This window comes from Etheostoma cragini, chromosome 22 (assembly GCF_013103735.1).
Source record: "Etheostoma cragini isolate CJK2018 chromosome 22, CSU_Ecrag_1.0, whole genome shotgun sequence".
NCBI classification, from domain to species: domain Eukaryota; kingdom Metazoa; phylum Chordata; class Actinopteri; order Perciformes; family Percidae; genus Etheostoma; species Etheostoma cragini.
The window spans coordinates 7,445,097-7,460,277 of record NC_048428.1 but is presented as its reverse complement, the minus strand read 5'-3'; the positions used below and the strand labels follow the sequence as shown (position 1 = coordinate 7,460,277).

The 15,181-nt window shown below is 37.9% G+C and overlaps 2 long non-coding RNA genes across 2 annotated transcripts in view; one reads left to right on the top strand and one right to left on the bottom strand.

The window, feature by feature from the left end:
- Positions 1-9,148, top strand: part of LOC117937713 — a 19,040-nt gene extending 9,892 nt beyond the window's left edge. The window contains exon 3 of the long non-coding RNA XR_004655221.1: positions 9,139-9,148. This is a non-coding gene — a long non-coding RNA (uncharacterized LOC117937713). The remainder of the gene's footprint in view (positions 1-9,138) is intronic.
- Positions 3,205-14,711, bottom strand: LOC117937710. Its single transcript, XR_004655217.1, has 4 exons — positions 14,613-14,711; positions 14,114-14,222; positions 11,702-11,808; positions 3,205-3,699 (listed from the first exon to the last, which is right to left on the bottom strand). It is a non-coding gene; the product is annotated as an uncharacterized LOC117937710 (long non-coding RNA).
- Positions 14,712-15,181: the final 470 nt, after the last annotated feature.

Below are 15,181 nucleotides of genomic sequence, written 5' to 3'. Positions count from 1 at the left end.
CCTTTTCGTCACAACGGTGCGATAAACAGAATGTAATACCGCACCCGCTGCTCCGATTCTCCGACCAATCTCACGCTCTATAGTCCCCCCACTCGCGAACAAGACGCCAAGGTACATAAACTCCTTCACTTGGGGTAAGGACTCACCTCCTACCCGAAGAAAGCACTCCATCGGTTTCCTGCTGAGAACCATGGCCTCAGATTTAGAGGTGCTGATCCTCATCCCAGCCGCTTCACACTCGGCTGCGAACCGATCCAGTGAGTGCTGAAGGTCACAGGCCGATGATGCCATCAGGACCACATCATCCGCAAAAAGCAGCGATGAGATCCCGAGCCCACCGAACTGCAACCCCTCCCCGCCCCGACTACGCCTCGATATCCTGTCCATAAATATTACAAACAGGATTGGTGACAAAGCGCAGCCCTGGCGGAGGCCAACCCTCACCTGGAACGAGTCCGACTTACTGCCGAGAACCCGGACACAGCTCTCGCTTTGGTCAACTCTGGCCATGTTGTTCATAACGGCACTGCAGACCTATGCTGTGAGCTGCATACCTGCATCGCCATTACATTTGAGTATTGCCAGCAACATAATTAATTAAAGTCTAATATTGCCTTGTCTGGAGAATGTGGTGGTCTAAGGGGTTGTTAACAGAAAATCAAGACCAGAGCCCCTTCCTGGATCTAAGAAAATGACTCTTAACTGTAAGGCGCAATTAAGTGGAAGAGCAGTGTTACCTGGTATTGAGTGTCTGCAGGGAAATCTTCAGTACAGCTACACTCCTCTTTTCCACTCAGTCTGTCAGCACTCATATCACAGTGTTGGACACAGTGGTGACAGGCAATTGTTCAGGTTAGATTTTCTGAGGGATTGCTTCCGTGTATAAATGCTGATCCTATGATGTAATACTCCACAAACAGTAACTACTGTACACCTCTGCAAGTTCATGGTTCTCGTTTCTAAGATTTTGTTTTGATTTTGCAACTCTGGTGTTAAGAACTTAATGCTATGATGCTCTCAACTTCACAGATATCACTTGTCAGTCACTGTGTCCAGTAGTATAAAATCCTTTGTATTAGACTGTCTTTTATTGTAGACAGTGTTCAGATTATTTTTTTGTTCATTAAAAAATTACTGATACCCATCACTACCTGGGAAAAGGAGCAATTTCCCAGGGAAGACCTACCAGAAACTGAGGGAGAAATGTGTGTTTTCGCCCTGTGAGAGCCCAGGGCATACATTCACTGCACCTTTTATTTAATTTGTGCAATTTAAATATGTAATGCAATAGGAAATCACATAATAAAATGCATAAAACATAGTACAGTCTAGGTGGGGGACATGCATGGCAGTGATACAGCTGATTTGCCCCTGCTAAACTAAGTGCCACCAAGTACACACTAGAAATGTTTAATCCAAAGGTAAACTCAAAAGATAAAATTGCCATATAAGCTCGCCGGAGGTAAGGTTTGATTTTAATAAACACAACACCACAACCCCCGGGGCTCATATTTATTTTATTTTTTTATATAATATATATATATATATATATATATATTTTTTTTTTTTTTTTTAGATATATGTATATATATATATATAGTGCTGTACTCACATTTGTCTGCTGCATGTGATGGAGAGTTCTGTTAAATATAGGTTGATTAAAGTGTCTCTTTCCCATTACAGCATTTTTAATACACAAAAGTCCTGTGTATATGGCTGGTTGCATACACTTGCTTGTAGGTAAGTTATTTTAGTTCTACTAAATGTACTGAAAACAGGACACGTATGGGTAATGATGTTTTAAGACTTAAAGAATTCCACATTTAAATATTAAAAACATGTCTCCTGTGACCCTCTTGCCAACCAGGAACACAGAGGTTTGCTTTAGTCATCTCTGCACCTGGCTGTGCAGTAAGTACACTGCAGTTTCCTCATCTCAACTCAAATGGCTGTCAAGCCTCTGTGCAACAATGATGTCAATATTTATTGGCATAAATGTATCACATTGGCTTGTTTTATTGCTGCAGTTTTTTCACTACTGAACTGACTACTTCAGTCAATTAATTTCTTGTTTGGATTGTTGACACTAAACTGCAGGATAAGGTATAGAAATGCAGCCGTGACAGGTATAGCAATGAATTGAGTGGTTTCTCGATGAAAGTCGACCAGTGACTTATGTTCCCCCTCCTCAGTCAAGCCATGCCACAAACCTTTAGAAACTTAAAACTACTAGTTTTATGAAACTACTAACTATATTGTCTGTTTGTTTTTCAATGCTAAATCCAGAGTTTAGATAATTGACAGTGTTAGTCAATAAAGTGTCCCAGTTCTAGGAATAGAAAAATTATCTAGGCTGGCGATTCCAAAATCTTAATTTTGACTGAAATATTTTAATTTTCACTGTAAATGCATATCAGTTTCAAATATTGGTATCATTTTGGTTATATTAACTACACATAATAGTTTTGGCCTTAAAAAACAAACAAAACAAAAACAAAAAAACAGTAATGGTTGATCCTTACCCAATACTACACAAAATACTGTACACAACACACAATAGATAATTTATTTTAAAGTATACTGTATTTTGCAGTTATTAATCAAGGAATCATCATACCTTATCATTTGTTACTATCAAGAATTTATATAATAAGTTTAAATGTAAATGTGCTGTATTTATATAGCGCTTTTCTAGTCTTAACGACTACTCAAAGCGCTTTACATCTACAGGAAACATTCACCATTCACACACATTCATACACTGTGGCCGGGGCTGCCGTACAAGGTGCCACCTGCTCATCAGATACACACTCACACACATTCACACTCCGATACGCAGCATCGGGGGCAACTCGGGGTTCAGTGTCTTGCCCAAGGACACTTTGATATGGGACTGCAGGGCCAGGGATTGAACCACCAACCTTCTGATTGGCAGCAAACCACTGAGCCATATTACCGTTAGATGTAAATAAACTGACATTTTGTATTTATTTTAGATCTCACCATAACCCTATGGAGCTTTCTTACTACCATCTACAATTAATTTAGCTTTTTTTGTACCTGTATTCATTAATTTGTGCATTATCTTGTGGGACAGTAGTCCTCAGTATGTAGTGCCGATGTGGTACACAGCTTTGACCTTACAGATAGATAAGAAACAAAACAAACATTGTGAAACGTAAATTCAAATGGTTATATTCTAATAGTGTTTTTAGAAATGAAGCACCATATGCTTTTGCCAGAATCCACAACACTACTGACTCTGAATTACTTAGTCTTAAAAGATTAACCTGATGCTTATATGTAATTTCCCACAATTACATCCTAAGACCTGCAATATCCAGATGGCTTATAAGGATGAAAATAAATTGCAAAGGAATCTATTTTAATGAAAGATAATACCACTGTCTTAATTTCACAGTGAGCCAAGTACCTTGAAATCAAAGCATCAAAAGTCACACACTGAAACCACATGTTATACGTAGTGATGTGATTGTTTTGAGTCCAAGTCCTTTACCTGGATCAATCTCACCTCCGGGAGCTGATTGTAAGTTCAAGGAAGGACTTTGCCTTCCTCGGAGCAAGTAAAGGCCACAGTCCTGTTGATCCATAAGGAAGAGGAAGTGGACTCATCAAAGCCTTCCAAGGTCTTTGAAGGTACCATGTTTGGCCCATCCCAATCCCTTACAAGACACCGCACTGAAGAAAAGATAAAAAAGAAAGTTCCAATAACCTCCCTCACAGTGCAGTTGGTGCAGGGATTATGTAGGAATTAAGGTAATTTGATAGAGAGCTGAAAATGTATCAAATGTTATTCATGAGTAGAATAATCAATAATCAACTTTAAAATAGGTTGTGACTTAGCGCTGGGCGGTATACCGGTATTAATTTCCCGTATGATAAGATTTTTTCATACACCGTAATACCAATGGATTGCCACAGAGAGCACTGCGGCCAAAGTAATCCATGAGAGAACTGCGGACCCTTCTTACTCAAGGTAGTAACTTTATAACTCCACAATTAATAACCCACAACTAACTCTCAAAGACAGGATAAAACACCATAGGGCACAACAATGTGCGTGCTATGTGAAATACAATTTGTAACACTAATCATTTTACGTTTACATTGCCAAACGACATAGTGGGGAACATCAGAGCTGCTAGCTAACTAATTCTTACGATTTAAGTTTATTTTACTACTTTGCTTTTTGCATAATAAAAACAGTTTTGATTCTGTAATTGTTTCATGCATTCTCCTTCATGTAGATCAAAGCAAACCCTTTAGTAATCAATTTTAGTAAACATGACGATACTATAAAAAAACAAGTACGTTCTATGTGTACTCTTGCCATTAAACTATATAAGGGCCCAGCCAAACAAAAGAAGGAAAATACCCGATATACCGTGAAACCACCAGAATCTTAAAAAAATACCATGATACAAATAAGTTGACTGTATGTGAATACAGTGCTAGATTTGTTGATGTAATTTGGGCAGCTCCCTTCAGGGATTACTTCACAGAAAATGTTGAGAATTTCAGCTCCAAAACACTTTCAGCCACATGTGGAGGTGTTGATTACCTTAGCACTCAGATCCTGTTGGTATGGAATTCATTTTTATCAGGCCCTGAGGTATTAACTAAATTGTCTAATATTTCCATCTTTACTGCTTTAGCCTCTTGCACACTTAATCAATCCAGGCACTACTCCCTTTCTATATCCATCCACTGTTATAGTAACTCTGAAATCACAATTTGACTGCCTCTGCCTGAACTATGTTTAGCCATAGTTCACTGGTTATTTATGGTTACTTACAAGTTAGCCCTCTCCCACCAACACCGCCACCATGACTAAGTAGGCAGCTTCATATTTTATTCATTTAGCATTCTTCTCATCATCTATGTCTGAAAAATGCATTGCCAAAATCAGAAATCAGCCATGATCCAGGAAGAGTGATAAAAAGGAGGCTATATATAGATGATTAATTACTATCCCAGGGAAAAACAGCTTTTTGAATATTTAAATGGGACTTCTCTGGTGGAAAGAAAGAAGAATTCCCTTCCTTCTTCAAGAAAAGTTCCAATATAGATCAGTTGATTACTTTAAGATCATGTAGCTCATGTAGAGCCATCAACTAGAGAAATGTAGCTTAGTCACACATACATACTGTTCCTTCTTTTATTATTGTTTGAGTATCCATTAAGAGCATGTCCCTCAAGTAAAAGTCTTCACTTTGTGGATTGACATGGCTTCGAGTTTGTGGCAAAACATCAAATGCAAACAGGTGTTAGTAAATCTGCTGCCTCTTGGCTCAGTGCCTAATTTCCATAAAAATGATGCATTAACATTTTAACTGAATATTCAGGTCTTTTTACAAGCCCGCTTGGTCGGTCTTGTTAGTCATTCAAATGAAATTATAAAAAAAAAAAGCAGAATGGTAGTATGTCCAAGAGACAGTCTTGGACAGTATGTCCATGTGCAGTACATGAAGACAGCATATGGTATTGGGAATACAGCTCATTCAAGTAGTTGATTGATTGGTGAACCATTGCCGTTTGGCTGTCAATCACACTTTCGCTCCATTGAATGAGACTCAAACAAATGCAAATATTAATATTCATGACAGGCCCATGTTTTTTCTTCAATGTCTTTCTCATGTTGTCTTAGTTCTCTACTGCACTGACTTCTAGGTTTCATGTGAATGTCAGGATAACTTCCAGTTTGATTCTTTTGTACTGCAAGCTACTTCTTGAAAGTTGCTTGTTATTCATACTATTGTAATTCATCCTCGTTAATTCTTTCTGTACCACTGGTGCCAACAATTGCAGATAGTAACATAGATTTGTCAAAACATGTTAGATATCTGTTTTGTTAGGTTTCTCTAAATACGAGTCACAATTTTTTTTTGCTTAGAATTGATATCATTTGACTGACATCAATTGATTCTCTGCCACGATTTTTTGGACCATGACAAAACAAAACAAATTGGCAGTACAAAACCAAGGTTATCATACTTTTGCATTTTTCATTAGTTTTTATTTACTTTTTACTTTTTTTTTTCAAATTCACTTTAGTTTTAAATCAGGTTTGATAGTTTAGTTTTTCTTTTTTATAAATGCTTAGTTTTAGTTTAGTTTTAGTCTTTTTTGTAATATGGGTTTTTGGTCAGGGGGTTCAAAAAGGTCAGAAAAAAGTATTGTGTAATAATAACTCAAAGACATCACACAATTTTAGAAATATGTATATTCACAATGTATTCAACAATAACACCAGCACAAACAATGTCCATATGATGATGAGCACAGATCTGTAAACAGTCTACACAAGACGCTGCAGTGAGTGCAGAATGTGTTTGACGTGTTCCAGGAGAAAAATCTAAATATCAAACAGACTAAAGAAGACAGCCAGGTGTTTTAACTTTGGTTCGAGTGAAGTGGTGAACGTTTATAAGTCAGTGGACTCACACAGTCGTGTAGACATTCTAGTATTAATCCCCATATTAACCCTTGTTCCCTCCCGCTTTTGGCGTGCGTATTTACCAACCAGCTATCGGGTCGCCGGTAAAAGCCCACCTGTAGTGTTCTCTGTGCTGCGGTTGTCTTTCATGCTGCCTGGCCCTACATATTCAAACATCCATGGCCGGAACGTTACCTGGGTTCTAGCTTCTGTTTGGCGTTCTTCTTTGCTTTGTTTAGGTAAGCCTCCTTGTCTTCGTGTGTAATGTAGGCTACTTTCAAATTCGTGGGATGTTCCCCTGTAATAAATTGTCCACGTATTTTACCACCTTCCACTGCAAGGCACTTGTTTTTATCTGACACATACATAATCATTTAAGACTCTGCCACTTTCTTCCGACTTTCAGTACCCCCCCATGAGGCCAAGCTAGGGCACGGACTGTTCAACTTTAGATGGAATCTCTGATTTTTGGGTTTCCTAGTCGGAAACTATGGGAAAATGTCCCATTTGGAAAGAATGTTTTTTACTCTATAAAAGACATTGATAAAGAAGAAAACTAAGGACATTTACTCAATAATTTTACCAAACAGATTTTTTGGCACCTATTGCACTTCACCACAACCATAGAGGCCTCAATGAAGAGAAGGTAGAGCTGTGCAGCACTTGGAAGCACTTTAAAACCTATTTTATACAGTCTGTTTAAAACTCACAGAAGAAAGTAGTAGTGTTTGTGATGCTTTTGGCTCACAAAATTAAATGAGAACCAAAGTCTTTTTTTTTAATAAATCAAGTGAATTTCTAAATTAAAATCGTTTACAGGGTGAATCCAGATTGTGACTTTATAACGATTAATTGTGCAGGCCTACTCTAAATACATGTCTAAATATTGCTGCCTGTTTGAATATCAGATGGAAGGGGGGGAAGAGATAGTTGCTTACAAGATACCACATAGGAACACAAGCCTGATAAACATTCGCCCGATCAGTCTTGTATAGTTGCCTGCCAGTGCACACAGCATGGCACGATGCAACCTGTGACAGCAAAAAAAAGCTCTCTGTCAGCTACCATGATTACACAGTACTGCAATTCTGCAGCCCTCTGTCCTGTATCCTGCTTTCTGCAGCCTTGTTAAAGCCCAGCACAACTGCAATTTACAATAAAAAGAGTTGAAAAAACAAGGAGCCGTCTCTTCTTCACTGGTGTGAAAGAAGCTTCACAACTCACCAGGTGGGCAACATCTGCCGGAGCTGTTTGATTAAAACCCTTACTTCCACCCAAAATCACACCCCATTCCTCTGAATATCTGCCCAAACATATGGGCCACACACTGGCTTTCATGCTACAGCATGATGTAACCTGTTAATGCCCCCAGTCATTCTAGGAAATCATGCACTGCATTGTCAAATAAGGTGAAAATAGAAAATAATTTCCAATTTCATAAATAGCATCAAGGACCCCAAATGACTGCATTTCTTGCCAGTCCATGATAAACTATCAGAAGAGGCATTTACCATTATCCATGACAGGATTTATTGCACTCGAGGCAGCCTGAAAAAACAAATGTGTCTCTATTTTGCCAGAGCAAAAATCAAATTCTTAGTTTACTAACAACAAACATTACTATAGCAGTATGGGCATGAGATGAATCAATATGTCTTAAAAAGGGCCTCGATGTCAGCTGTGGGAGGAATTGATAAAAAAGTGCTAGGCCCAAATATTCAGAAATGCTTTAACAGGGTTCAGGGACACTTTAGTTTGTACAGAGGAGGAAGCTATATTTATTATTTTACATTCAGTGCGTTTCCATGCAGTTTAAAAAAAAAAAACTATCGTATTCCATGGCATGTCCATGTGAGAGTCGCAGTCGTTGATATGACACCATACAACCAAACAGCAATGTCCGAATCGGCAGTTCATCGGCAGCATGGAGCCTGCGGTCCATTTGTTTAACTCTCCGCAGAAGAAGCAGGGGACACTGGGACATAGCTAAACAGGAGAATGTCCATCTCCGGGCCTGTCAAAGTTTGGAAAATCTAACTTGGACCAAAAAGAAAAGCCAGCACTGTAATTCAGCAGTTGCAGGAAATGATCATGTATCCTATTTAGACGCATGTCATCGTAATATATCACTTAAAATGTGAAAAACTTATTTGCATTGTGGCTCTCTGTCTTTAATGTCACAGAGAGGCTGCACAGAGGCACTGTTTACCTGTTCCGCCCACGTGATAGCACTGACTCTACTTTTTCTACTGCCTTTGGGTTCTACCTTACCATTTGCCAAAAGAAAGAAAATTTGGAAGGAAAGGTACTGTCGCCACAAATGGTTAACATGGGAATTGCCGCAAGAGCTGGAACGTCAAATGTTATCCATCACATTGATTAAATTCCTCTTAGCTGGCGTCCTTGACCAAGTAAGTTTGTGTGAACGGATGTGGTGCTAACAGCAGTCCCATGGAGAGTTACTAGACTAATTTGAATTGTACCAAATGGCCATTCTTGTAGAAGTCAATCTGCTCCTAGTAACACCATGTCGCCCTTTCCTCTTGCGCCTCCGGTGTCCAGAGATTGTTCTAATGCCTTAACTAGATTTGGCAAACGGTCCATTTCTGTAGCACACTGGACCTGTTTTTGTCTGTGAGAGATTTTTTTTTTAATTTTGGTATGAAATGTTTATTGATGAGTAGTTTGTGACAAAGGTTTCGGAATTTGTCCATGTGTAAAGCTTGCTAGGGGAAAAATCATTTGGAGGGCAGACTTAAGTACCTAATAAATTTATCAACTTCCATTTGTAGACAGCAGTACGTACAACAACATCTATAGATCTTCCCTTCCTTATTTCCATTTTCACAAATATATTATTTGACATTTCAATCAATATATTGATATATTACATTATATAAATTGTAATTTTCCTAAAAAGAATGATACCAACTTTAAAATATTTCCCAAGCGAGAACTTTGATTCATATAACAGGGCGTTTCTATTATTTGAAGTTCTGCTACAACACATAAAGCACAAGTCCTCTGGTGGCACTCAATCAGCTGTTTATTCATCTTATTAATTTCTCGGGCAGGGTTTAAAGTAAAGATTTCCTTTACACGATTAGTCTTCAGTGGGTGTGCCAACTCTGCGCTAGTATTCCAAAGGCACATCTTACCACAACCCCAATCTCCATCTTAAGTGCCCTCAGCTTTCATTCATGTTGAATTAGCTCGCCTCAAAGCGATTCCACACAACAAGCCTTTTAAGATTAAATGCTCTTTTATTTCTCTGATTACAAACAATTTACTCCATTGAGACACTATTACCTAGATGAAAATGATAAAGATCCTATTTATCACAGAAAGGATATATATTATAGGAAAACATCACATTTGAGTAAAAAATAAAGATGACAATGAGTCTTGATTTGTGATTGTGAAAGGAAAGGATTGATAGAAAACCGTGGGCTAACCTCCCTTTTCAAAAGGCTAATAGTATTAACTGCCTATGAGAAACAAATGCAGATGGATGCTCACATGTCAGTATGGTATTCAGAAGATGGAAGACTTAGCAGTCTAATCAGTGGTTTGGTATGAGCGTTGAATATTTGTCAGAGTTGGTTATAGCAAGATCCAGTCGGTATCAGTTGTTTCAGGCATATAGAGAGACTGATTCATTTTAAGGGATTATTGGGCTCCACCAGTCACCTAATCTTGATAAATTTGACAGTTTAGGGAAAGCCGAAGAAAAGAGCCCAGAAAGATTATTAGGGATAAATATTTTTTTTCTGATTCTGCCCGATTGTAGACCAACAACTAAGAAACTTGCACTAATACATTTTAAAAAACAATAAGTACTTTGGATTAGCTAAGTACCATAAAATGCCCTGTCTCCTTTAGCTATTCTTCGCCTTCCTTGTGATTGAGCTGCCAATCAGAGTTAGGGAGTGGCTTGGGATCCAATCAATCAAGCTGATTGGGAGTGTCAGGAAGTAGCTGCTATAAGCAGCCAGAGGTTGCGCCTGTTGCAAACACCATTTAACCGACACAGCATGTTTAGCCAGCATGATAATTTGGGCAAAGTCCTTGCTCATCTCCTCTCTTAACCTACAGACTCAATGTAACTCAAACTGCTAAAGGCACAGACAATTGTGCTACTAACATGGGCTTCAAATGGCATAACTGACACTGTACTCATATTTTAAGTTCCGTTCATACTGGAAGAAATATTGAAACTGACAACACTAATGTTTTAGCAGTGCTGAGTAGGTTAATGTTGCATCTTTCAAACACACTAGTGATATTAAATGAAAATAGTGTTGTCTAACAGTTAAGCCAGCTTTTGTTTTCCTATTACCAATACATATGGCAGTGTGTCTCAAGGTGTGGAATCCAGCTAAAAATATTGCAAGATCCTACAAGTTTATCAACAGTTTACAAAGAAGGTGGCCAACATACATGGATTTGCACTAGAAATTACATCTTCATTGCAAGGGACGTGTCTTGCATCTGCCTTTGTAATGCTACTGCATTACTTATGTACAATATAAAGGTTAAGGGTCTTAAAATTCCATGTTGCAGTACACCAACACTAAGCAAAACTTAAAATATTTGTGTCTTTGATTTGCCCGTTATCTAACAGAAATTAAACAAGTACCACCTATCCACAAAATGGGTTCATAGCTGAAAACACTGCACAGTGTATTAAGGTGCAGTCGTCGGCACTAGAGGTTGATTTCGTCTCTTATCAAACAATTTAGAACCAAACCTTAATAACTGTAGAGCAAATACTTACAACAATAATATAAAAGTTATGAGCAGAGCTCACAGCCACAGGGAGAGCAGGTTTGCATTGATTACAGTGGCCAGCTTGAGTAGAGAATATGACCCTAGGCCCTAAGCCATCTCTCCATCACTCCACCCTCCCCTCTCAGCTGAACCAGTGCTGTCTGTCTCCCTTAGCTGTCAATAGAGCCTGATGGGCCTTTTAGACACTTATCAATATTTAACCAGCCTCCCCCATTGACTCAGCAATTACTGCCTAATTGATTTGAGATTGATAATCATCAGCACAATAATGGCAGTGTTGGTCAGCTCCAAGTTGTTATAAAAATCCTTGGTGTAAATTTAATGATCTTTTTATGCCACCAGTGTGTGAAGTGGACCGTGGCTGCATGCGTGTGCATGTGTGTGTGCGTGCATACGCGTGCGTGCGTGCGTGCGTTCGTGCGTGCGTGCGTAAAGAATGAATAGTGACTGTACCATGTCAAGGTAGAAGCCTCAAGACGCCAGTAACAAATCCTTTTCCGTCAGTGAAAAGAAGGGTGTGTACATACTCTGGATGTGTTTTAATTTCTTCCTTGGCAAGACTGAAACAAAGACAAAAATTTACATCATTACATGTAATATGTAGTAGTAATGTCATAAGTGATACTGTCTGATATGATCAAATGATTCATAGCTAGCAAGCTCCCCATTGTACGTGGTTAGGCAACAATGACTTTTGTCTTGTAAACACATTCGGTTATTATTGAATGCAACAATTGCATGTTTTCCTAAATAGTTTTGCTAAATAAGTATGCCAATAATTTACTTAGCTAACAAAGCCAGAAACTGTCTGTTTAGGTTAACTGTGCCATCGTTTCCCATTATAAAAAGAGATAAGGGTTAAAGGTGTAGTCCAATTATTGCAATTATGCTTTCATACAGTAAGAATACAAGAAAGATTTTTTTTAAATTGGTCAAATCCAGAAATCCCTATGGTGAAGCTCCAAGAACCCTTGGTCCCATATTGCTACTCAATAGCCTCTTTTGTAAGACCATCCCTACCTGATAAACACTCACACTCCATGCTCCCAGTTTGTATCGCAGTGTAGTGATGTTATGATACACTCAACTTTTGAATCAATACGATTTACGATGTTAAGCATTTACATAAACTGTGCTAAACAACAGATGTGTGCTCTTATCAAAAGTACAACTGAAATAGTATATCAACTTAAATAACCGATAAATAATATATTAAAGAATGGCTGTTTTACTGCTAAAAGCCATGTGCTCAAATTGAAATGATTTATTTAAAATGGAACAAAAAGAACTCCAAACAACAACTCTTTTCACCAACCATTTGATGGCAGAAAGGTATTTAACAACCACAATGAACTCACCACAACCTTACAAGACAAACTCAAAAGCAACACTAAGTCCTGTCACTGTTGTTTATCCGACAGCAGCAGCATGATGTCTCATGATGCAGCTGGTCTGCTTTGTGTCTTTGCTGCAGACTGTTCTACGTCCCGGTGTTACAAAACTTTCCAGTAAAATACAGTCCCACTTTGCACAACAGAGCTGTCAGCATTTTACCAGTCTAACATTACCTGCTGTCTTTTAACTAGAAAAATTGCATCACAATTACATTATTATCTCAACGGGTTGTACTCTTTACACATTTAAACCGATTATTAACCAATTCACGATGCATTGATACATTCCTATTGCAGACTTTCAGTTAAACTGAGATTAATTAGGTGATACCACCAGAATCACTTTCTCAGACTACAAAACCTTTCATCCAGAGTGAAATTTATCAAAACTAAATAAAATATTTACAGTTAGCAAATTAATTATCGGTTCAGTATTTAAAACTAAATTGTGAGTCAGAAAACAGAGTTTGAAAACATTTCTGTGTAGCAATAACTGAAGTTGAGAACTAATTCATCCTTTGATTAATATTGATTCTACTCCAAATATATAAGTGATAAACATATTGCATTTTTTTCAAGCATATCATTACAGTGTGGAAGAATCCTACCATCAACCAAATTCAAATGATTGGGCTATATCACATCCTTTTACAGAAATTCAAAGCTGTGTCGTTTCTTTTAGGCCAAAATACTCTATAGTTAATGCCAGTAACAGAAATTAAAGCTTCGCTACTGTGTGTGCGTGAATCCCAAGTCCTTTGTGATGTGAAATGCTGTGGGCGTTAGTGGAGAATGATTGAATAGGATGTGCAACAAATTGATTTTGGTGCTGAAATCACTGCTGGTGTGACCACACTTTTAGTTAATTTTCTTTGGTCAGAATCACATTTGAGGTGCATTGCAAATGTCACCTAGGCCTTTTTTTTCTTTTCTTTTTTCCATTTATAGACTATGTTAGACTATTTATTAGACCATCTTTAACTATATTTACAGACTAAATCGAGTGATTGATTGATTATAAAAAAAATGGCTGTAGTTAAATGAATTGTCCCTTTTAATTTGTGAGGAGTTTTAATATTGTATCCTACCACTCTTTTAAAACTGAATTGTACCCGATACATCCTGATGTTGGTAGACTTCATCATATTAATAAACTCTCCTTCTGTCATTGACGTGCAAACACATATCCTCACACACTTAAGTGCTTTATTGAAGCTGGATGAAATACTGAAGATATACATTTAAAATATTAAACATTTTACTTACTGTATCAACTTAATTGACGGAAAACACATGTGAAACATTAACTGAATTTTCTAAATCATATAACCTGTATTTATTTTATTACTTTTAATAACTATTACATCAAATATCCTTAGGTACAACTTTACAAAAGGATGCAAGGAAAACAAATTTGATGAAGAAAAAAAATGTCTTAGAACGGGTTGCTAGTTCAATAGAAATGTTTCACCTGGTAGCCGGCTGATGTTTTAAATTCATCTTCATAGTTCTCCCTTTAGCTTTAACGCTAGCTGCCTCCCTCCGCTGAGTCTGACACCTTTCTTCCGAGGAGAAGGCCACTGTAAAGGGGCAACACTCAAAGTGAAGCTTCATTTAGATGGCACGTTAAGCTTAGCCTAAACGTTAGCTAACTTATGTTAACAAGTAGCCATGTACATGAAGCAAGTTCCAAGATACCATATTTTACTCAACAAATAAGCAATTAACAGCAATGTAGGCCTCAGCCGCACTGCCAGTGAAATATGGTTACACTTTACATGGTCTCAAGGCTAACGGTTTAGCGTTAACGTTACAACACGTTGAGCACAAAAGCAACCACAAAAATAGCCGCCGTGTGTCGCACATAATACTAATTAACAAGTAATAAGCACCAATTGAAAAGGAACTGCTCATTAATTTCGTTCAGGCAACAATTCAACCCAACCAACACTATATTAATAGTTACTTACATGTTTATAGAGAACAACGTCGTGTTTATTCATGTTTAGCGAAAGAGAAAGATGCATGGTAGCTATAGCTAGCTATTTTCGCAACTCAGTCACGGCAGGCTTCTCCGGCTACGGTGACGTCATCACGTGTTGGCGGGACGCGCGGCAGACAGCAGACGTTCGTTTTGACTTGTGTCACAGCCGGAAAAGAACAGGTGTAAGCAATACAGTTAATTATGGCACCATTTTTGATTAGCTGTGCAGTGGTAAGAAGTAACTATTTACTTAAGTAGCCTACTGTATTCAAGCTTTAAGGCATGTACTTTACCTGTATATAAGTATTTCTTCTTCACATTTCATAGAGTATACTTTTTGCTCCACTACATGTAATTGGTATATGTAGGCCCACTCATTATCAATACATTACAGTATTATACAGTGTTTTGAAATCAAACAACCAGTATATTATAGCAGTTGGATTTAACTCGAACTCAATCCAATAAGCTGCAGCATTAACCTGTTTTGTGTTCAATGTACCACTGGTGGTTCGAAATTGGGATCATGCATCATTTCTCGGTTTTGATCGCGTG